The sequence below is a fragment of the Nerophis ophidion genome, linkage group LG10 (assembly GCF_033978795.1).
Source record: "Nerophis ophidion isolate RoL-2023_Sa linkage group LG10, RoL_Noph_v1.0, whole genome shotgun sequence".
In the NCBI taxonomy this organism is placed as follows: Eukaryota; Metazoa; Chordata; class Actinopteri; order Syngnathiformes; family Syngnathidae; genus Nerophis; species Nerophis ophidion.
In genome coordinates, this window is record NC_084620.1 from 31,756,221 (window position 1) to 31,780,843 (window position 24,623).

The following is a 24,623-nucleotide window of genomic DNA, read 5'->3' on the forward strand; positions in this document are numbered from 1 at the left end:
CTGCAGGACCTTCGTATTGTGAGGCAAATGCACTAACCCCTCTGCCACCGTGAAGCCGCAGCACATCTAAAAAACTTTAATTTGGTTTTTGACTTTTTAAAAATGTGACTAACATATCTAGATGGACATTTCATTTGTATTTATTTTTTTACAAAAAATGCCAACAAACTCAATTCAAAATGGCCAGACTATGATTATCATTTCACGGTAAAGCCATGGGTGGTGGGGCTCAGACGGTAGAGCGGCCATGCCAGCAACTAGACGGTTCCTGATTCAAATCCAGCTTCCGCCATCGTAGTCACGGCCGTTGTGTGCTCGGGAAAAACACTTCAGCCACCTTGCTCCTGATGGATCGTGGTTAGCGCCTTGCATGGCACCTTCCTCCATTTGTGTGTGTGTGTGTGTTTTAAATTGTGCAGGTATAGTAAAGTGCTATATAAATACAGACCATTTACCATTTTAACCTGTCATTATTCACCTAAATATGGTCCTTTACTTCAGAGTTGAAAGAGATTAGCTCACATAGGATCATCATGACTGGATAATACAAATCATAATAATCCATAACAATTATAAGATTATATTATTTTTTGTGCATCTCCGGTCTTTAAAAACTCGTGTCGGCTGTGTTTCTAACTTCAATATAGGGCAGAGGTGTCAAAGTGGTTTTCACTGAGAGCCACATCACAGTTATATTTGGCCCCAGAGGGCCGTTTCTAACAGTGAATACTATTATTACACAATTTTTTCATGCATTTTATGAGTAGATTTTTTTTTATTTAAATGAAAAAAAAAATACGGTAAGTTTCAGTAATTTCACCTCAAAATGAAGTGTATATTACTGGAAATGGAAAAACAGTACTGATGTTTTTATGGTTAAAAAAAAGGCTGCTTAGTTGCCAGAATTATACTGTAAAAAAAAATGTTTTAATGTACATTTTAAAAAAATTGTATAATTTTGGCACCTGAGCTGCCAGGTTTTTTTGGTTTATTTTTACCGCAAATCAACTGTAGATTTTCCGGTGTATTACTGTAAATGCCAAAATGGCACCGCAGTGTTACAATAAAAAAAAAAGTACAGTTTTTTTTCATTATGAGAAACATGCTGTAAAAACCACAGTGCATTTCACAATTTTACCATGAAATCTATTGCTACATTTACATTGCACAATTTGATGGATAACTTGCTTTGAAATTATTCAATCAATCAATCAATGTTTATTTATATAGCCCCAAATCACAAATGTCTCAAAGGACTGCACAAATCATTACGACTACAACATCCTCGGAAGAACCCACAAATTATTAGTGTTTATTTTTATTTAAAAAAAGGTTTGAATTTTTGATCATACATTTTTTCCAAAAATAGAAAGAAATAATACATTTAGGAAGAAAAGTTATAGTACTTCATTGATACATATTTCCGGGTTTTCGAGGGCCAAATAAAATGAAGTGGCGGGGCACATATGGCCCCCGGACCTTGAGTTTAACACAGGTGATATAGGGTATTTGAACCCATCAGTTATGGGCAATGAGTTTGAAAGTACAATTAGTACATAACTTTCTCCAGAGCTATTTATGACATTTTTGTATTCAAACTCAACAAAAGCCCGGTCCAGTACAACATCCTGACTTCATGACACTTCTCACATTGACACATTTGTAGAATTTCCAATGCATAGTGATGTGACTTTAATTGAATGTCTGTCTTTTCTTTTTTTTGAGTTGAGAGCCGATTGAGTGGTTATTAGGTGCAAATTGCCCACGCTACCTTCATATGCCCGCCCCTTGATTGGAGTGGGGTAACACAGACTAAAAAACAAAAATGACCAAGAATAAAATTAAACAACATTTTATGTAGTTTTCTGGTTCATTTTGTTTATGTATTTTTTAAATAGCATAATATATGTGAACAAACACTTGGTAAGGTAGTACAATTTTGCGTTCAGATTTATATGATTTGGACATTTGTTGTTTTCCTTTTTATGCCTATTTTGTATTCAGAGAATATTCTAAATGTATTATTTATGTTATATTAAAATTCTCATTTCTGTTAAAGTTGATTAGCATTAGGGCCTGCATACTTTTTAGGTGAGAGAAAATTCTAAATATTGATGTCATTGTCAAAACTTAGGTGTAAGGTTACTGAATCTCGACAGTTAAATTATGATACTATAGAATATTTCCCACTAATAGAATATAAATAGGTGACATTGTAAACTATTCAGATATATAAATAACTGCTACCAGTGACTACCTCCTTCATAAAAATGAGTAACTTGACATTACTGAAAAGAGAAGTATAAAAAAACGGCTCTTCAAGATCCCTTAAGAGAGACATAAATCCCATCTCTATTACAAATGTTAATATGCAATCTTCAGTGCAGCTTCGGCTTGGGTGGATCTGCTTTTATTTAATATTTATATGTTGGGGGGCGGGGGGGGGGGGGGTGTTACACATTGTAATACAAATAAACAAATGAAAGGAATAAATGAGGGGGTTCTTCTTACTGCAGTGGAATATACAAAGATACGTGTGCAGAATGGGGGAAAAAAGAAAGTAAATGTATGTGATAAATCTCAATGTACTTCTAACCAAATCAAGTAAGTGTCCTGGATGGTCCAATTTAGGCGATGCAAGGTAACCATGGCAATAACAGAGAGGCTCATCTCATTGTTAGAAACCTGTGTATATTTTGCGGTGAATTTTGGGGGAAATTATTTTCTTAAGCATCGGGCACGTCAACAAAGACCCGTGAGCAAACGTACTGCGTAGATAAAAGCCAGAGTGGTCAAGCGAACATGAATCAATGTGAAACTTCAATTTCTACCTTTTTTTTTTTTTGTTTACCACCAGATTGCCTTTTATTTCACGGAACCCAAGATGCCAGTTATTGTCTGGCTTGACACATCAGCAACACTTTTAATGGAATTTTTTGACATCCGGACCAAAGCAGAGTGCGCACACAAGAAGCATGAGTGTGTGGCTCACGCTGCAGGTTGTTGAAGTTAAAGTACCAATGGAATGTCTCACACACACTAGGTGTGGCAAAATTACCCTCTGCATTTGACCCATCGCCCATGATTACCCTCCTTGGAGGTGAGAGGAGCAACGAGCGGCAGCGGCGGCTACGCCCGGGAATCATTTTTGGTGATTTAACCCCCCCAATTCCAACCCTTGATGCTGAGTGCCAAGCAGGGAGGTAATGGGTCCCATTTTTATAGTCTTTGGTATGACTTGGCCCCGGTTTGAACTCACAACCTGCCGATATCAGGGCGGACACTAACCACGAGGCCACTGAGTAGCTCACAGGGAAGCTGCTAGCGTTTCAAAACTTCATTTAACGTCACACGAGTACACTGTTAAAAAAAATTCTGTAAAAAAAACGTCATCTACTAGCAGCCAAACAAAAACCATAAGATTAGAGTAAAACATTGTAAACCAAATAATGATCAAAAACATATTTACAGAAATTTTCATGAAACACTTTGCCGAAAAATATCGTAATTTTACAGATTTCTACTAAATTATTAATATCAAACATTTTTAATAAAGTGACGATGCAAACAGTTCTGCAGAAAAATATCTTTATTCTACAGAGTTTTTCCAAATTATTACGATCAACCAACTTTAATGAAGTGACAATGCTGGCAGTTCCACAGAAAAATACCATTGTTCTACAGATTTTTTCTGTATTGTTAAGATCAGGGGTTTCTAACTCAATTTACCTGGGGGCCACTGGATGCTGAAACCCACCACCCCACATCACTGCCCCCCTCCGTGCGTCGGTTGAGGTGGGCGGGGTTTGGTGGTTGCGGGTGTGTAGCCCGGAAGAGTAGCGCTGCATGGCATTCTGGGTATTTGTTCTTTTGTGTTTATTTTGTGTTACGGTCAAGATGTTCTCCCAAAATGTGTTTGTCATTCTTGTTTGATGTGGGTTCACAATGAGGTGCATATTTGTAACAGTGTTAAATTTGTTTGTACGGCCACCGTCAGTGTGACCTGTATGGCTGTTGGCTTGTGATCAAGTATGTCTTGCAGTCACCAACGTGTGTCATATTACAGAGAAAAATGTTAAATTGTTAGTATGAGCATAAACCTTTATATAACTTGAATATAATATCAACTTGAATATAAAAATACACATAAATATTAAAAAAATAAGATTTTCCTTAAAATTACATAGAAAACTGTTTGACTGTTAGTATGGACATAGACTTTTATATAACAAACTACATATTAAATGAAAGTTAATTATATGATTATAATTTTACATGAATTTGAAAGTAATTTAAGAAAACAAAAAATGATATGTATTATTAATTTGGTATTTTTCTGCAAAAAAAAAAATAGAAATATACATAGTTTGTCATTACTGGCATATTACTTAAAATAACAGGCCGTTTGTTTATTTACAGATAATGTCTTCAATTCTACAGTTTTATAACTTATTTAAAAAAAATAGAAAAATTACAGTAGACAGAGTACATTAACCATAAAAATAGGATTTTTTTTTTACAGTCTACTTAATGTCAGACTTAAACGCGGTGTGACCAAACTGAATGACACGTATTCACCTGGAGCCCCTATGGCATTTACGCCAATGCATCTTCTTCATGCAAGGTCACATTCTTCTTCTGCGGTCACTCCTTTCACATCCATTTTTCTCATGTTCTTGCACACCCCCAGTTTCACGTCAGATGTCTCTCACGCACAACCCAACATCTCACATCGTCGTTCTCATGGCACCTCAAATCACTTTCATATATTTCTCATGGCATGATATCCGTTCCATATATTTATCGTATCAGATATTAATTCATCTATTTCCCATGATGCTTGTCCTCACAAGTCGATCACGTCAAATGACTATCACCACCTTATGTCTCATGACATTTTCTCATCTTTTTTCCTTTTGTCATGTCTCCTCATCTCTTTCTACTGTCATCTTACGTGACAAGCACACCATCTTTTGTGTCACCTCGCATCGGCCTTCACATATCTCATTTCACCTCCATCACTTTTGCACTCACTACTGACGATAGCTCATATTTATCTCATATCATCTGACATTGCTTTAAATTGCTGCAGCATAATCACCTTGACACCATGTTTTTCATAACACCATATAGTCATTGTTTTCTCATGCCATCTGAGACTTTGAATTGTCAATCATTTTAAAACCCTTTCTCTTAACATTTTCTCATATTATGTCGCATCATTTCTTTTTCGTTGTCATCTCACATCAAAACCACACCGTCATTCATGTCACCTCACATTATTGCTCATGCTTGCATATACTGTATCTCACGTCAATTGTCTCATGTCATGGAAATTAATCACTTGCATGCTATCTTTCTGTTGGCAAGTCATGTTTTTATCATATCATTTGACATTTTAAATTGCCACAGCATAATAACTTTTACACCATCGTTCTCATTGCACTATATGTTACTGTTTCCTCATGTCATCTAACAGTTTAGATTGGCTCATAGTTTTTTTCACATCGTCCCTCATATCACATTTTCGTCATGTCATCTCGTTATCTTTCACAGTGTCATCTCTCACCTACAACTCAACATCTCACATCGTCGTTCTCATGGCATCTCAAATCACTTTCATATATTTCTCATGGCGTGATATCCTTTCCATATATTTCTCATATCTGACATCAATTCATCTATTTCCCATGACGCTTGTCCTCACAAGTTGATCACGTCAAATGAATATCACCACTTTATTAGATTAGATAGTACTTTATTTATTCCATCAGGAAAATTACTATTTTCAGCACAATCCCATTCAAGATCAAACAAACATTACAGGGAGACAGAACAGGATCGCTGACGGGTCTGCCGGCTTCCAGCGCCCCTTACAAAAAAGATGAGATACAGGTAAACAAGGGGGGTCTTAGCCTTGGCCCCGGAGAGGGGGTGCAGACTGAGGCCAAGGGGAAAAAAAACAAAACAACAACTCATAGCCATATTACACATCCTTCTTACATGTGTGTAAGAGGGAATCAATCAATGTTTACTTATATAGCCCTAAATCACTAGTGTCTCAAAGGGCTGCACAAACCACTACGACATCCTCGGTAGGCCCACATAAGCGCAAGGAAAACTCAAACCCAGTGGGACGTCGGTGACAATGATGACTATGAGAACCTTGGAGAGGAGGAAAGCAATGGATGTCAAGCGGGTCTAACATGATACTGTGAAAGTTCAATCCATAATGGATCCAACACAGTCGCAAGAGTCCAGTCCAAAGCGGATCCAACACAGCAGCGAGAGTCCCGTTCACAGCGGAGCCAGCAGGAAAACATCCCAAGCGGAGGCGGATCAGCAGCGCAGAGATGTCCCCAGCCGATACACAGGCGAGCAGTACATGGCCACCGGATCGGACCGGACCCCCTCCACAAGGGAGGGTGGGACATAGGAGAAAAAGAAAAGAAACGGCAGATCAACTGGTCTAAAAAGGGAGTCTATTTAAAGGCTAGAGTATACAAATGAGTTTTAAGGTGAGACTTAAATGCTTCTACTGAGGTGGCATCTCGAACTGTTACCGGGAGGGCATTCCAGAGTAGTGGAGCCCGAAATGAAAACGCTCTATAGCCCGCAGACTTTTTTTGGGCTTTGGGAATCACTAATAAGCCGGAGTCCTTTGAACGCAGATTTCTTGCCGGGACATATGGTACAATACGAAACATCAAACATCAAAGAACACAGAGGACATTAAAGACATTAAAGCAGAAGATACATCCAGACACTTCTACATACAGCTATGAATAAAAAGTAAAAGAAACATATCCACTGTGGTGGCCTCTGCGGTGTTCCACGCCATCGTCCGCTGGGGTAGAGGGAGCATGGCCAGAGACAGGAGCAGACCCAACAAAGCAACCAAGACAGCAGACTCCACTCTCGGCCAATGTCTCATGACATTTTCTCATATTTTTCCTTTTGTCATGTCACCTCATCTCTGTCTGATGTCATCTTACACGACAAGCACACCATCTTTTGTGTCACCTCGCACCGACCTTCACATTACCAATGCACATGATATTCCTCATGCCACCTCCATCACTTTTGCACTGACTTCTGACATGATCCCATATTTATCTCATATCATATGACATCACTTTAAATTGCTGCCGCATAATCACTTTGACACTATGTTTTCATAGCACAATATATTGTCCTCATTTTTTCTCATGCCATCTGAGACTTTGAACTGTCAATTATTTCCACACATTATTTTCTCTGAACATTTACTCATGTCATGTCACATCATCTGTTTCGTTGTCATCTCACATCAAAACCACACCATTGTTCATGTCACCTCACATTATTGCTTATGCTTGCATACTGTGTATCTCACGTCAACTTTCTCATGTCATGGAAAGTAATCACTTGCATGCTATATTTCTGTTGGCATGTCATGTTTTTCTCATATCATTTGACATTTGAAATTGCCACAGCATAATCACTTTTTCACCATCGTTCTCATTGCACTGTTACTGTTTCCTCATGTCATCTGACTCTTTAAATTGCCACATTTTTTTTTACATTGTCTCTCATATCATCACACATTTTCCTCATGTCCTCTCACACCTTCAGTTTCAAATCCGATTCCTCTCATGTCTTGTCACCAAATAGTGATCTCTTTCATCACTTACCACCATCTCACATTATGAGATAATGGGATAATGAGATAATCACTTTCACATCTTTCTAATGGCATGATTTCCTTTCTGTTTTCTCATCTCATCTGACATTGCATGAAATTGTCCAAAAAATACTTTATTCACATTGTGTTACATTACATTGCTTTCTAATTTTTTTGCTTGATGTGTCACAATCTCTTTCTCATGTCATCTCACATTACAAGCACACTATATTCCACGTGTCATGTTGTCCTTCAATATAACCTTTGTTACATTTTCAGTTTTACGTCAAAACCCACGTCATCTTTCTCATGTCCATCCATCCATCCATCCATTTCTACCGCTTGTCCTGTTAGGCTCCTGCAGCCCCCGTGACCCTGATCTCATGTCACCTCAAAGAATAACTTTCAAACTCTTTCTGCTGGCATGATCTCATATTTCATTAGACATCACTTTGAATTTAAAATTGTAATTATATATCGCTTTTAAACCATTTTTCTCAAAGCACCATATCATTCCTGTTTTCTCATGTCACCTGTCACTTAAAATTCACAATCATTTTCCCATTTGTTTTTCAAAATATTGTAATGTTTTTTTCATGTCATTTCAAGTCACATTGTCTTTCTCTCATGCCATCTGAGATCAAAAGCCCACCATATTTCAGGTCACCTCCTCCCTTCACTTTCATGTCATGTTTCACAATAAGACATCCTATTTCTCATGCGACCTCAATCACTTTCACATAATTTTTCTCAAAGCATGATTTCATATGTTCTCATATTTGATTTCACTTTAAATTTCCTCAGAATGATCACTCTGCCATCATCATTTATCGTATAATATTATTGTCAATCATTTCTCATGTCACCTCATACTTTAAATTGTCAACCATTTTCTTAACACCCCCCCCCAACATCTTCTCATGCCCTGTCACATCGTACCTGGCTGATGCCATCGCCGATCACAACAGCCAAGCGTCTCTAATGTCACATCACTTTCATACCACGTTTCTTACATTCAGTGTCACATGAACACATCTTTCTCATGCCTCCTCAGCATTTCCCCGCCATCTTTCTCAAGGCATGATCCCCTCATGTATCAAATGTCTAGTATTGAAATGGTTTGAATGTGCTTTGTGGACTTTGTGTCCCCCAAGAAGTCCTGTGGGGAGTGCTCAGAGAGTATGGGGTATCGTACTGTCTGATTGTGGTAGTCCGCTCCCTGTATAATCAGTGTCAGAGCTTGGACCGCATTGCCAGTAGTAAGTCGGAGCGGCTTCCAGTGAGGGTTGGACTCCGCCAAGGCTGCCGTTTGTCACCGATTCTGTTCATAACTTTTCTAGACTGAATTTCTCGGCGCAGTCAAGGCGTTGAGGGGATCCGGTTTGGTGGCTGCAGGATTAGGTCTCTGCTTTTTGCAGATGATGTGGTCCTGATGGCTTCATCTGGCCAGGATCATCAGCTCTCAATGGATCGGTTCACAGCAGAATGTGAAGCGACCGGGATGAGAATCAGCACCTCCAAGTCCAAGTCCATGGTTCTTGCCCTGAAAAGGGTGGAGTGCCATCTACGGGTTGGGGAAAAAATCTTGTTCCATGTCGAGGAGTTCAAGTACCTCGGAGTTTTGTTCATGATTGAGGGAAGAGTAAATCGTGAGATCGTCAGGCGGATCGGTGCGACGTCTTCAGTAATGCGGACGCTGTATCGATCAGTTGTGGTGGAGAAGGAGCTGAGCCTGAAGGCAGAGTTCTCAATTTTCCCCTTCGTTCTACGTTCCCATCCTCACCTATGGTCATGAGCTTTGCGTCATGACCAATAGGACAAGCGGCCGAAATGAGTTTCCTCCACCAGGTAGTGAGTCTCTCCCTTAGAGATAGGGAGGAGCGCAGAGCAAAACCGCTCCTCCTCTACATCGAGAGGAGCCAAATGAGGTAGTCCGGGCATCTGGTCAGGATGCCATCCGAACGCCTCCCTAGGGAGGTGTTTAGGGGACGTCGAACCTGCAGGAGGCCACGGGGGAAGACTCAGGACACGTTGGGGAGACTATGTCTCCCGAGGCCTCGGCATACCCATGGAGGAGCTGGACAAAGTGGCTGGGGAGAGGAAAGTCTGGGCTTCTCTGCTTAGGCTGCTGCCCCTGCGACCCGACCTCAGATAAGCAGAGGAAAAGGGATGTATGGATAAATAAACATTTCTCATATCTGACATTTTAAACATCCTTAAAATGCCATTTTAATGTTTATTTTTAATTGTAATCTTCCTCACATTTCTTATGGCCAACATCACCTCTCTCAAATCAATCCAAATGTCTCATCGTCACCCCTCCCGTTATTCCGTGCATCTCTTTTTTACATCAAAACTTTCTCTTAAGTAAATGGCCCCTTTTTTTCTCTCTCATGCTTGCATCATTAACACGTTCTTTTTGTGATCGCATTCTCTTCACTCCGCTGTGCTTTGCCACAGACAATAGCTTGGCTAGAGCCCTGACCACAACTCTGTGTATTGCTGCAGCTAATAGAGGTTCCATTACCCTGCAGGAGGGTCAACTATGAAGCATCTTTCTCTGCACTCACACCATGAACATTAAAAACTTTTAATAGCATTGCTTTGATGGAGGGTACTAAGGGTTGTTGTAGATAAAATGCAACATCTAAAAGTAGGCTTGAAGCAGTAATTTCTCTTACACACACACTCACACGAATCCTTGTGTAATGGTGTTCCATCTGTGCAGTCCATTAGGTGGCCGGCTGGCTTAGCACTGATGAAATTGACCCGTTTGACACAACATAACCCACCGTCACATGGTTAGTGTTTACAATGAGGGTTGTTCACCACCATGTTGGCCTACAATGAGCCAACACGCCCAAACATGTCGGACTATTTTGTGATTGATGTGGGTATCGCTTCTACTTAAAACGGATGAAAAAAATATATATATATTTTTCTGCAGGCAAATGGATGATCTTGATCCGCTGCTCCGGAGGTGTGGCTTGACAGGAGACGGAGTATACGGCAGAAAAGCGAGGACACGCCTGTAGGGCGACTCGCTATCAGCCAGCGCATTGATCTCGAGGTGAGAAGTGAGCCAATCATGCCCCCGGGGTTGGTGTAGGGACAAAGTAATAACATTCATAACAACAACAACATAATTAATACACCAACCACTTGCTTTTCACAGCTCATTTCATGCACAAAAGCAATTTAATGAACTTTACGTGAACACGCGCAACACCAGCACAAAATATAATGTAATGAATGTGAACCCATATAAAAATAAACTGCCACAATAAACACAAACAATTAAGATGATTAAAAGAAGTGCAGCACAATCAGAATGTAATAAGAACGGGGTGTAAAAGTTAAACTCACATGAGAGGAAAAATGTTTTTAATTAGGATGAAGGATTCAATCGGCTGTGCAGTGCATTTGCTTGGAGCGTCTACTAATATTTCTTTTTTTGTGTCTGTTTTTTTTTTTCCATTTATTGTAATATTTGTTGTACTTGCTATCAGTATTTGCTCTGTTCTTTGCAGGAAAGACAGAGAGCAGGACTTAAGCTACTATTTGGTCTTTGGCTAGCATTTACAGTGCAGCGTGTTTATTGATATTAAACATAAACCACACACACACACTAGCTCAGTAGGGGAGTTTAATAAGAGCAAATTCCCTCTATGCCATTTTCAGTCCAATGATTTATCTCACAGAGCAGCCGTGATTCCACCAAACAAAACAAAAATGGCCCATGGCGATCTAGGAGCAAACACGTCAGCAACCTCAAGACTTCAACGTGTCGTTTGTCATGTAAACAACTAATCACAAATATCAAATACAAGCAGATAAATTATATTTTTTGTGTCTCTCATTATATCATTTCTTTCTCATGCCCATCATTCCATCTATTTTCTACCGCTTATTCATTTGAGGTCACGGGGGGGTGCTGGAGCCTATCTCAGCTACAATCGGGCGGAAGGCGGGGTACATCCTGGACAAGTCGCCACCTCATCATCTTATGTCATCTTTTACAGATCATGAGACAGGCCTATGTCATGCCGTCATGGTCATATTGTTTCTCATGCGGTGTCACCTTACATTGGCATCACCTTTCCTAAGGCCTCATCAATTTACCCTCATTCTTTCCGGTCATTTCACGTCATGTCTCGCCGCCTTCACATGTTTCTCATGTCATCACACTTCACTTCCTCATGTCGTCATCTTTACCACATGTACTTCATCTTCAAGACCATTTCTCACATGTCATGGCACATCATCACACTTCTCATCTCACATTTTTGCATGATTGTCAGGTTTAAACACTGATGACATCTATTAATCAGACAAGAAGCAAGGAATCATGCAGAGACAGAGTTAAATAGAGCTCATGAGGAGACACGTGCTTTGGCTGTACTCTAGTTACAGATCCAAACTACGTTCTAAAAAAAAAAGCCCGCGTGCCTCCTCTATTTATTAGGAAAGTCCCTATTACATCACTGTCACTAATTGAAGGGGGTAGACTAGACAACTCCGCTTAGACACAATATATGATTACCGGTATACAAAAATGCAAATATGTTGACACTTGGTGCTATCGCCCAGTCTCTGCTCTGTCTGGTCCCGGAACCCAATGTTTGGCTTTGGTAGTCAGCAGGCCGAGTCTGGACAAAACAATGAACAAAAGAGGCCAGCAATCTCCTGGATTGCTAGCGCTGTACAAATACAGAAATACCACTTCAGCACAAATTGACAATACTTTATAGCAATGGCCCTTGAGCATAAAGTTATGATGATAATATATACATAATTATTCTAACAATGACATAACCTTTATGGTCTGTTACAAGACAGAAGTTCATGTTGTAGACACCTACTTTCACATGCTGTTTCTCATGTCATCACACTTCACTTCATGTCGTCATCTTTCCCACATGTTCTTCATCTTCAAGCCCATCTCTCACATTTCATGGCACATCATCACAATTCTCATCTCACACAACTCCGTATATGACATGATAACCTTTATGGTCTGTTACAAAAACAGAACTTCATGTTCTACACACCTACTTTCACATGCTGTTTCTCATGTCATCACACTACACTTCCTCATGTCGTCATCTTTATCACATGTACATCATCTTCAAGACCATCTCATATGTCATGGCACATCATCACACTTCTCATCTCACATACCTTTGTATGATATAACCTTTTTTGTCTGTTACAACACAGAACTTCATGTGCTAGACACCTATTTTCACATGCTGTTTCTCATGTCATCACACTTCACTTCTTCATGTTATCATATTTACCACATGTACTTCATATTCAAGACCATCTCTCACATGTCATGGCACATCATCACACTTCTCATCTCACATTCCTTTGCATGATGTAACCTTTATGGTCTGTTACAAGACAGAACTTCATGTTGTAGACACCTACTTTCACATGCTGTTTCTTATGTCATCACACTTCACTTCATGTCGTCATCTTTACCACATGTTCTTCATCTTCAAGACCATCTCTCAGATGTCATGGCACATCATCACACTTTTCATCTCACACAACTCCGTATATGACATGATAACCTTTATGGTCTGTTACAAAAACAGAACTTCATGTTCTAGACACCTACTTCCACATGCTGTTTCTCATGTCATCATACTTCACTTCCTCATGTCGTCATCTTTAATCACATGTATTTCATCTTCAAAACCATCTCTCACATGTCAAGGCACATCATCGCACTTCTCATCTCACATACCTTTCCATGATATGATGACCTTTATGGTCTGTTACAAGACAGAACGTCATGTTCTATAACAGGGGCGCTCACACTTTTTCTGCAGGTGAGCTACTTTTCAATTGACCAAGTCGAGGAGATCTACCTCATTCCTAGTTATAATTTATATTTATTTATTTATGAAAGAGACATTTTTGTTAACAAGTTAATGGTGTTTAATGATAATACAAGCATGTTTAACACACATAGATTCCTTTCTTTCATGAAGACAAGAATATAAGTTTGTGTATTTGATTCTGATGACTTGCATTGATTGGAATCAGACAGTGGTGCTGATAACGTCCGCATTTTCAAATGGAGGAAAAAAAAAAGTCCTCCTTTCTGTCCAATACCACATGAAAGTGGTTGGATTTGGCATCTCATTTGTCCAACTTGCATACTCGTTTTTAAACACTTTGTTATGAGAGTAGGCTTCACGGTGGCAGAGGGGTTAGTGCGTCTGCCTCACAATACGAAGGTCCTGCAGTCCTGGGTTCAAATCCAGGCTCGGGATCTTTCTGTGTGGAGTTTGCATGTTCTCCCCGTGAATGCGTGGGTTCCCTCCGGGTACTCCGGCTTCCTCCCACTTCCAAAAACATGCACCTGGGGATAGGTTGATTGGCAACACTAAATTGGCCCTAGTGTGTGAATGTGAGTGTGAATGTTGTCTGTCTATCTGTGTTGGCCCTGCGATGAGGTGGCGACTTGTCCAGGGTGTACCATGCCTTCCGCCCGATTGTAGCTGAGATAGGCACCAGCGCCCCCCGCGACCCCAAAAGGGAATAAGCGGTAGAAAATGGATGGATGTTATGAGAGTAGCATATGTGTGTGGCCCTTTAATGTCTGGCAGCAGGTGAGTGACGTCAGTGAGAGTGCGGGTGGGCAAGAGAGGAGAGGGAGCGGTCGCTGAGGGCGGGGGAGAAATACATTGGCATCAAACTCCGTAGCTTGCTAGCTTGTGCACGCTAGCTTTCTGAGACTCTTATTTTGTTAGCACAGGCAGGATGAAACAGGTCTTTTATGGTGAAGACAGGAACTGTGCAGTCGGTCTTTAGAGTTTTGACAGTAGGTACGGAGTCTCTAGAAATAAAATGTGTTTCTCTGCGTCCGCCCTGTTAGTGATTTTTTTTTCTTAAATATGAGCTTGCAGCAGCCAGCGTCATCTCACAAGATCCTCGGGTGCCGAGAATGTCAAACAACTGACGAAAGTGAAGTCTTGGTATGATTGATGATTGCTCATTTTTATGTATATTTTTTAATGCCTGGCTTGAGATCGACTGACACACCCTCCGAGATCAACCAGTCGATCGCGATCGACGTAATGGGCACCCCTGTTCTAGACACTTACTTCCACATGCTGTTTCTCATGTCATCACACTTCGCTTCCTCATGTCGTCATCTTTATCACATGTACTTCATCTTCAAGGCCATCTCTCACATGTCATGGCACATCATCGCACTTCTCATCTCACATACCTTTGCATGATATGATAACTTTTATGGTCTGTTACAAGACAGAACTTCATGTTCTAGACACAGACTTTCACATGCTGTTTCTCATGTCATCACATTTCAATCCGACTCAATGTACTTGGGATAGCACCATGAGATGCAGCATTTCGTTTTCAAGGCAGTCCCTAACAGAATTCACTGCCTCATCAATTCCAAGTTAACTTTCCTCACATCATGTCACGTTGTCTTTGTAACAATATTTCTCATCTTCAACATAATCTCTCTCATATAATATCCCACCTCACAGCACTTTCACATCCTCTTGCTCACACTTTACTGTCACATCAATCTCACATTAACTTCCTCAAGTCATCTTTTTCACATATGCTCCTCATCTTCAACATCATCTCTCACATATGTCATATCATATTTCTCCTGTCACATAACTTTGAATGATACGATCATCTTTATTGTCTGTTACAAAACAGAAAATTATCTTACTTTCACATGCCATTTCTCATGATCATCATCACACTGCAGACTCTGGGAAAACTTACCTTCACCTGCTGTTATTCATGTCATCGCACTTCACTCTCATCATCAATTTCACATGAACTTGCTTATGTCATCTTGATATTCTCATGTTAACTTTCTCATGCTAGCTATTGCTCGCTAGTGTTACCATATTTGAGTTATTGTGTAGAAATATAAGGGAAATAAGTACCAATGTACACTACATTCACTAACGGTGTTTTAAAAAAAGATTAATTACGATACTACATAGTGTTGGATATAGAGAACATGCAAACCCTTTATTTATTCAATCACAATTATTGAAATTCATCGATTTGGTGCATTTGCAAACACCTAAAATGATGTATAAAGCAAACTATAACCTGCTACCCAAGAATGTACAAATCCCCCTTCCATATGAGTTGGGAAATTGTGTTAGATGTAAATATAAACGAAATACAATGATTTTCAAATAATTTTCAACCCATATTCAGTTGAATATGCTACAAAGACAACATATTTGATGTTCAAACTGATAAAAAAAATATATTTTTTTGCAAATAATCATTAACTTTAGAATTTGATGCTAGCAACACGTGACAAAGAAGTTGGGAAAGGTGGCAATAAATACTGATAAAGTTGAGGAATACTCAAACACTTACTGGGAACATCCCACAGGTATGCAGGCTAATTGGGAACAGATGGGTGCCATGATTGGATATAAAACCAGCTTCCCAAAAAATGCTCAGTCTTTCACAAGAAAGGATGGGGCGAGGTACACCCCTTTGTCCAAAACTGCGTGAGCAAATAGTCAAACAGTTTAAGAACAACGTTTCTCAAAGTACAATGGCAAGAAAATTTAGGGATTTCAACATCTGCGGTTCATATCATCAAAAGGTTCAGAGAATCTGGAGAAATCACTACACATAAGCGGCATGGCTGGAAACCAACATTGAATGACCGCAACCTTCAATCCCTCAGACGGCACTGTATCAAGAACCGATATCAATCTCTCAAGGATATCACCACATGGGCTCAGGAACACTTCAGAAAACCACTGTCACTAAATACAGTTTGTCGCTACATCTGTAAGTGCAAGTTAAAGCTTTACTATGCAAAGCGAAAGCCATTTATCAACAACATCCAGAAACGCCGCCGGCTTCTCTGGGCCCGAGATCATCTAAGATGGACTGATGCAAAGTGGAAAAGTCTTCTGTGGTCTGACAAGTCCACATTTCAATTTGTTTTTGGAAATATTCAACACCGTGTCATCCGGACCAAAGGGGAAGCGAACCATCCAGACTGTTAGACGCAAAGTTCAAAAGCCAGCATCTGTGATGGTATGGGGGTGCATTAGTGCCCAAGGCATGGGTAACTTACACATCTATGAAGGCACCATTAATGTTGAAAGGTACATACAGGTTTTGGAACAACATATGCTGCCATCTAAGCGCCGTCTTTTTCATGGACGCCCTTGCTTATTTCAGCAAAACAATGCCAAGACACATTCAGCACGTGTTACAACAGCGTGGCTTTCTAAAAAAAGAGTGCAGGTATTTTCCTGGCCCACCTGTAGTCCAGACCTGTCTCCCATTGAAAATGTGTGCCACATTATGAAGCGAAAATACGACTGTTGAACGACTGAAGCTCTACATAAAACAAGAATGGGAAATAATTCCACTTTCAAAGCTTCAACAATTAGTTTCCTCAGTTCCCAAACGTTTATTGAGTGTTGTTAAAAGAAAAGGTGATTTAACACAGTAGTGAACATGCTCTTTCCCAACCAGTGGCGGAGCTAGACTTTAATCCTTGGGGTGGCCAGGGGGTGGCCAAGGCTATTTCAGGGGGTCCACAGACTATAACAATTTTTTTCTTGACTTATCAATTGCTATCGGAGTGGCAAATGTTGAAATGTACATACTAAAAGCACACAGGAGATGAGATGTATGTATATATAATTTGCAGTTTATTAACAATGCAGAAAATGTAAAACACAGCTTGGCAACTTAATTACTGAACTGAGCATGTGACTGTTTCTGTCCATGCTCTGACCTGGTGAAGATGGGCTGTGCTGTGTTGTGAGTTCTCTCTCCCGACTAGTCCCAGGAAGGGAGCTGCCATCTTTTCCTTCTGTCTAATGGAACTACATTGTATAAAAATTAAAATATTAGTGTAAGCAAAATTAACATACAACCACCATCAAAAAAACAACACACATCAGTAACCTATACTTCAAAATATCTAAAAATAAACTTAGGGGTTCCTACACATTTGAAATTTCCAGACCCTAATCCCCAAACTTCTCAGTAAAAAAAATAATCTAAAAAAAGAATCCAATAATTTGTGACATTTGAGGTGAGTATATCATGTGAATAAATTATGCAATTCATCATGGAAATCATTTGTTATCATTATTGAATTTGTATGCCATTAAGTCACCAAATTATCTCCAGAAGATTGTTGATAGGTAGTGTATGCAAAATAATTAACCCACTAATCTTAAAATAACCCAGATAAGTATAAATATATTTCCATACAATTGTTTCCATCTTCCATATTACTACAGACCTGGAAATGTAGAAATTCCAAACTTTCCATACTAGCGTAGGAACCCTGTAACTTAAAATTACTTAAGTGAGCATGTGACTGCTTCTATGCTCTGACCTGGTGATGATGGGCTGTGTGCATCACATTCTCTCTCCTCCTGACTCGTCCCAGGATGGGAGCAGCCAGGACTGCTGGCAGACCTGAATCCTGGCTGTTTGTCTGCCTCATCTTTTCCTGACCCTGACTTGCTTCTTTTTAAAAAGAGGTCATAAATCTTCTCCCCCTGCCTTTTCATTCTCAACTGACCCTATGAAAAAATAAGCCAGTCTTGTTAACGTTACTCCAGGCATCACTTACAATCACACAGTGTTATTAAATCTCCACTTCAAGCCTAAAACATGTCTGGGCAAAAAAACCACTGTAGACCGAAGTTTAATATTCAGACTTTTCAGTTAGTTGACAGCAGGCTAACTACCATGTGAACGTTACGTTACAACAGAGCATGAAACAGCTCGCTGGCTGGCTGATTCTCCGCTAGGTTCATTCCTCTAGAACAGTGGTTCTCAACCTTTTTTTAGTGATGTACCCCCTGTGAACATTTTTTTAATTCAAGTACCACCTAATCAGAGCAAAGCATTTTTGGTTAAAAAAAAAAAATAGATACAGAAGTAAAATACAGCACTATGTCATCAGTTTCTGATTTATTAAATTGTATAAGAGTGCAAAATATTGCTCATTTGTAGTGGTCTTTCTTGAACTCTTTGGAAAAAAAAAAGATATAAAAATAACTAAAAACTTGTTGAAATATAAACAAGTGTTCAATTATAAATACATATTTCTACACATAGAAGTAATCATCAACTTAAAGTGCCCTCTTTGGGGATTGTAATAGAGATCCATCTGGATTCATGAACTTAGTTCTAAACATTTTTTCACACAAAAAAAGAAATCCTTAACATCAATATTTATGTAACATGTCCACAAAAAATGTAACTGTCAACACATTGTTGCATTTCTTTTCACAGTTTAGGAACTTACATTCATATTTTGTTGAAGTATTATTCAATAAATACATTTATAAAGGATTTTTGAATTGTTGCTATTTTTAGAATATTTTCAAAAAATCTCACGTACCCCTTGCATACCTTCAAGTACCCCCATTTGAGAACCACTGCTCTAGAATCATTGGAGAAACACGTAAATATAAATAGCGACCCAAATGAATTAAACGAGACGTTAGCGGCTGTTGGAAGCAAGACGCCATGACATGTAACATTAACGTTTGCTTGATGCCGTGGCTCTCTGCTTGTAGAAAAAAAAAAACTTCTATCTACAAAAGTTATTTTAAACAGTGACTCATTAGGACACCACCGTAAAACTTACTTTATGACGAGAAGGTTATCCTTCTTTTTCTTTGTAACTTCGTTGATCTCCGGCTCTGAGGTCTCCAGCAACGATAAGCGACTCCAGTTTAAATCTTCCTCTTCTTCAGTGGCGATTCTTCTTCTCCCCTAATGAACACAACGCTTTGTGGTACACAGCGCCAACTACTGTACGGGAGGGGCTTAGCAGTCAATAGGCTTCACTGATTTAAAAATGCAACTGGCTCCTTCCGACAAGACGTGCGGTGCCGCGATATGTCAATCATCTGGGGTGGGACCTGGGGGGTCCAATCAGATTTCAGGGGGGTCCAGTGCTACCCCAGCCTGCCCTCTAGCTCCACCCCTGTTCCCAACTACTTTGGCACGTGTTGCAGCCATGAAATTCTAAGTTAATTATTATTTGCAAAAAAACTAAAATAGAGTTTATGAGTTTGAACATCAAATATCTTGTCTTTGTAGGGCATTTAATTGAATATGGGTTGAAAAGGATTTGCAAATCATTGTATTCCATTTATATTTACATCTAACACAATTTCCCAACTCATATGGAAACGTGTTTGTACAACAACAAAAGAGGAAAAATTTAACCTTAGAGGAAAATCTAATTTAAAACATGTGTATGCTCGTACTACACTTAAAACCTTTAGTATATCAGTATGTGACATTAAATTATGGAATGGATGAAGCAAAGATATCAAACAAAGCACCAATATGATTCACTTTAAGAGACTGTTCCCACCACAAGAGTTCACAAAGTACACAGAACAAGAATTATGATGAACATCGAGGTGGCGACTTGTCCAGGGTGTACCCTGCCTTCCGCCCGATTGTAGCTGAGATAGGCGCCAGCGCCCCCCGCGACCCCGAAAGGGAATAAGCGGTAGAAAATGGATGGATGGATCTTCAACCCTTTTTTTTTTCCCTTTTTTTTTTGAGACAAAGATTATTTAAGTATTTTAGATGTGTTAACTTACTATGGTAAATTATTTATCTATTAATTATTTGTTCACTGCTCTGTCACAGAGAACAAAGAAATACGATAAAATTGCTATTGTATGAAAAGAGGTCAAATTGAATAAGCTCTGCTTCTTCCTACCCATTTTCAGACGTGCTGTAATTAAATAACTGGAAATATGTGATAAATTACACTGTATCGTATGTATGTTCGACAAACTGAAACTGAACTAAACTTTAAAAATTAAGTTAAAGTACCAGTGATTGTCACACACACACTAGGTGTGGCGAAATTATTCTCACATATATGATATGATATGATAACCTGTGTTGTTGGTTACGAAACAGAGACTCAACAGACTCCTAGAAAATTGCTGCGAAAAGTACGTTCACATCAATTTTATGTCATGTCAGTTTAGATTTGGGCTGACAAGGTAAACAACTAAAATAATTGTTTTGGGCATTGTTTTATGTGTTGTCCAAATGTGACCAAGTAGACGCATTTTGGGTTTTGCTCCTAAATAATCCAAAGTCAACTGTTGGCTTTATTATAAGAAAATTGAAGAATTTGGGAACACCAGCAAGTAGGTCACCAAGTGCTAGGCCACGTAAACTGACAGAGAGGGGTCAGCGGATACTGAAGCGCATATAGCAAAAAGGTCACCAACTTTCTGCACAGTCCGTTGCTACAGAGCTCCAAACTTCATGAGACCTTCCAATCTGCCCACGTACAGTACACAGAGAGCTTCATGGAATGGGGTTTCATGCATCTAAGCCATACATCAAGTGGCACGTCGCCACTGGACTCTAGAAGTGGAGACGCTTTCTCTGGAGTGATGAATCATGCTTTTCCATCTGGCAATCTGATGGACAAGTTTGAGTTTGGAGGTTGCCAGGAGAAGGGTACATTTTGGACTGCATTGTGCCGAGTGTAAAATTTGGTGGAGGAGGAATTATAGTTTGATTGATTGAAACATCGAAAGGAGCCAGATGAGGTGTTTCGAGAATCTGGTCAGGATGCCACCCGAACGCCTCCCTAGGGAGGTGTTTAGGGCCCGTCCAACTGGTAGGAAGCCACGGGGAAGACCCAGGACACGTTGGGAGGACTATGTCTCCCGGCTGGCCTGGGAACACCTCGGGATCCCCCAGGAAGAGCTGGAGTAAGTGGCTGGGGAGAGGAAAGTCTAGACTTCCTTGCTTAGGCTGCTGCCCCCTCGACCCGACCTCGGATAAGCAAAAGAAGATGGATGGATGGATGATTGAAACTTTTATTGGTAGATTGCACGATACAGTACATATTCCGTACAATTGACTACTAAATGGTAGCACCCAAATAAGTTTTTCAACTTGTTTTAGCCGAAATCCACGTTAATCATGTCATGGTTTGGGGTTGTTTTTCGGGAGTTTGGCTTTGCCCCTTAGTTCCAGTGAAAGGAACTGTGAATGCTCCAGGATACTAAAACATTTTGGATGATCCCATACTCCCAACTTTGTGGGAACAGTTTGGATTGAGCCCCTTTCTCTTCCAACATGACTGCACTAGTGCACAAAGCAAGGTCCATAAAGACATGAATGATGTCTGGTTTGGATGAACTTGACTGGTCTGCACAGAGTCCTGACCTGAACCCGATAAAACACCTTTGGGATTAATTAGAACGGAGACTGAGTGCCAGGCTTTCTCGACCAACAGTGTGTGACCTCACCAATACGCTTTTGGAAAAATTATCGAAAATTCCTATAAACACACCCCAAAACCTTGTGGACAGCCTTTCCTGAAGAGTTGAAGCTGTAATAGCTGTAAAAAGTGGACCCACATCATATTGAACCCTTTGGGTTAGGATTGGGATGGCACTTGAAGTTCATACAAGGCAGGTGGCCAAATACATTTGGCAATATAGTTTATATGAAGACCATTATCTTTTACAACATGTAATGTACACAATATCAAAAAACATCTATTCATAGAAATGTCGCAGATTACATTACTGAACATTTGACAATCAAACCCTGAACGTAAAAATCTACATTTAGTGTTATAACTGTGCGAAGCTGGAATCTAAACAGGGTCTTGCTCTTCTCTGAATGCAAGTTCTTCTACGGAGGGAATACAAATTGTGTAGTCCTACAAATTACAATATCCAGGAGGACACCATCGCAGTGCAGGTAATTTGTCATTGTCCTTAAAAGCCTGCTTATGTCTATTTTGTATGGAGCTGTTTAAACAACATTTCACGAAAGAAAAATAGTTGTCCAGTCATGGTAATAAAAACTTGAAAATGATCTGTCTAGGGTACATCTAATAAAGGATGAAAAATCTATCTGTCCTTAATCGTGACTAATCTCGAGTTAACCATGAACAAACTGTGATAAATCACGATTAAATACTTTAACCCAATGGTTTCTCAACCTTTTTTCAGTGATGTACCCGCTGTGAACATTATTTTAATTAAAGCACCCCCTAATCAGAGCAAAGCATTTTTGGTTGAAAAAAAGACATAAAGGATTAAATACAGCACTATGTCATCAGTTTCTGATTTATTAAATTGTGCAAAATATTGCTCATTTGTAGTGGTCTTTCTTGAACTATTTCGGGGGAAAGATAAAAAAACTAAAAACTTGTTGAAAAATAAACAAACGATTCAATTGTAAATAAATATTTCTACACATAGAAGTAATCCTCAACTTAAAGTGCCCTCTTTGGGGATTGTAATAGAGATCCATCTGGATTCATGAACTTAATTCTAAACATTTCTTCACAAAAAAATACATCTTTAACATCAATATTTATGGAACATGTCCACAAAAAAATCTAGCTGTCAACACTGAATATTTCATTGTTGCATTTCTTTTCACAGTTTATGAACTTAAATTCATATTTTGTTAAAAGTATTATTCAATAAATAAAGTATTTTTGAATTGTTGCTATTTTTAGAATATTTTAAAAAAATCTCACAAACCCCTTTGGCATACCTTCAAGTACCCCCAGGTGTACGCGTACCCCCATTTGACAACCACTGCTTTAACCGTTTGACATGCTTGGTTTTACAACATCATTTCCTACGGCGTCGTCGCTTCCATATCAACTTTGTCACATCTCACATTCTCTGGCATTTCACCTGACATCATTACCGGTCTCGTGACAAGCCGCCGCTTCAATGTCATGTTTCTCACGCCATGTCACATTGTCGTTTTAATGTTGGCGTTCATGTCATCTCACATCACCTTTTCTCCACGTCTGCTCATCCGCATCATTGCTCGCACATCCCGCCACATTTCATACTTTCTCCGTGACACTCTGAGGAAACGCGAACCACTCTTGTCTTTTCAGATACCTCACAGTCACACACAGCAACATTTAGACGGAACACAAATTGGACAAAACCTGCATGGCTTGCAAGTGCTGTACTTCGTATTAGTCCAAAGACAAAAGCTGCAGTGTGTGTACTTTTTTTTCAACCCTCCTCATCTAATCATCGAAGCGCCTACCCGAGAAGAACCCCCTCAACCCCCACATCCCCTCTTGGCTGCAGGCCTCTGCATCAGTCATCGCTGGCTTTTTAATCTCTCGTAGCACACGTTCTCATTTCGTCCTGAAACACCCACGCATACAGTAAATGACGTCTGGTTGCTTTTCGCAGACCCTCACACTATGGGAACACCCTGTTGCAGTCCGAGACATATGTGCAAACAAGTTGCAACACTGGAGTAAGCCTCCTTCACAGATGCTTTCGTAGAGATAGAACGCTCTGAGTTCTACACAAGCAATCCCCAACCTGCTCAGTGGCCGTGTGGTTATAGAGTGTCCACCCTGAGATCGGTAGGTCGTGAGTTCAAACCCCGGCCGACTATAAAAATGGGACCCATTACCTCCCTGCTTTGCACTCAGCATCAAGGGTTGGAATTGGGTATTAAATCACCAAAATGATTCCCGAGCGCGGCCACCGCTGCTGCTCACTGCTCCCCTCACCAGGGGGGGTTGAAAAAGGTGGGTCAAACACAGAGTAATTTCATCACATCTCGTGTGTGATGTTCATGTTCAGGAATGTCAATCCCTTCGCTCCTTAAACTTCTCATAGGGGCCAATGTAAGGTGTCTTCACACGCCAATTAGGTACACTGCAATTTGTTAACAGGTAACCTGCTCAGTGGCTTTGTGGTTACAATGTCCGCCCTGAAACTGGAAGGTTAATGAGCCGGCTGTCATAAATTTGGTGGGATTGTGCTTTCTTGTATCCACATCCTGCTCATTCGGCAAACATGAGGCATGCGGTTAACCATGGCATGCAGGGACTGCTTTCAGACTTGAGATGTTGATGTTCGGGAATGTCAATCCCTTCGCT

At 39.9% G+C, this 24,623-nt stretch overlaps 1 protein-coding gene across 5 annotated transcripts in view; it reads left to right on the forward strand.

Annotated features, from left to right (window-relative positions):
- Window positions 1-24,623, forward strand: part of htr2cl1 (5-hydroxytryptamine (serotonin) receptor 2C, G protein-coupled-like 1) — a 225,008-nt gene that overhangs the window by 171,111 nt on the left and 29,274 nt on the right. For 3 of the 5 annotated variants that reach the window (XM_061913502.1, XM_061913506.1, XM_061913503.1), the window contains one exon: window positions 10,611-10,733. The exons of the other annotated variants lie outside the window; for them this stretch is intronic. The gene's annotated coding sequence lies outside the window, so the exon portion shown is untranslated. The remainder of the gene's footprint in view (window positions 1-10,610; window positions 10,734-24,623) is intronic. 5 annotated transcript variants of the gene reach the window in all.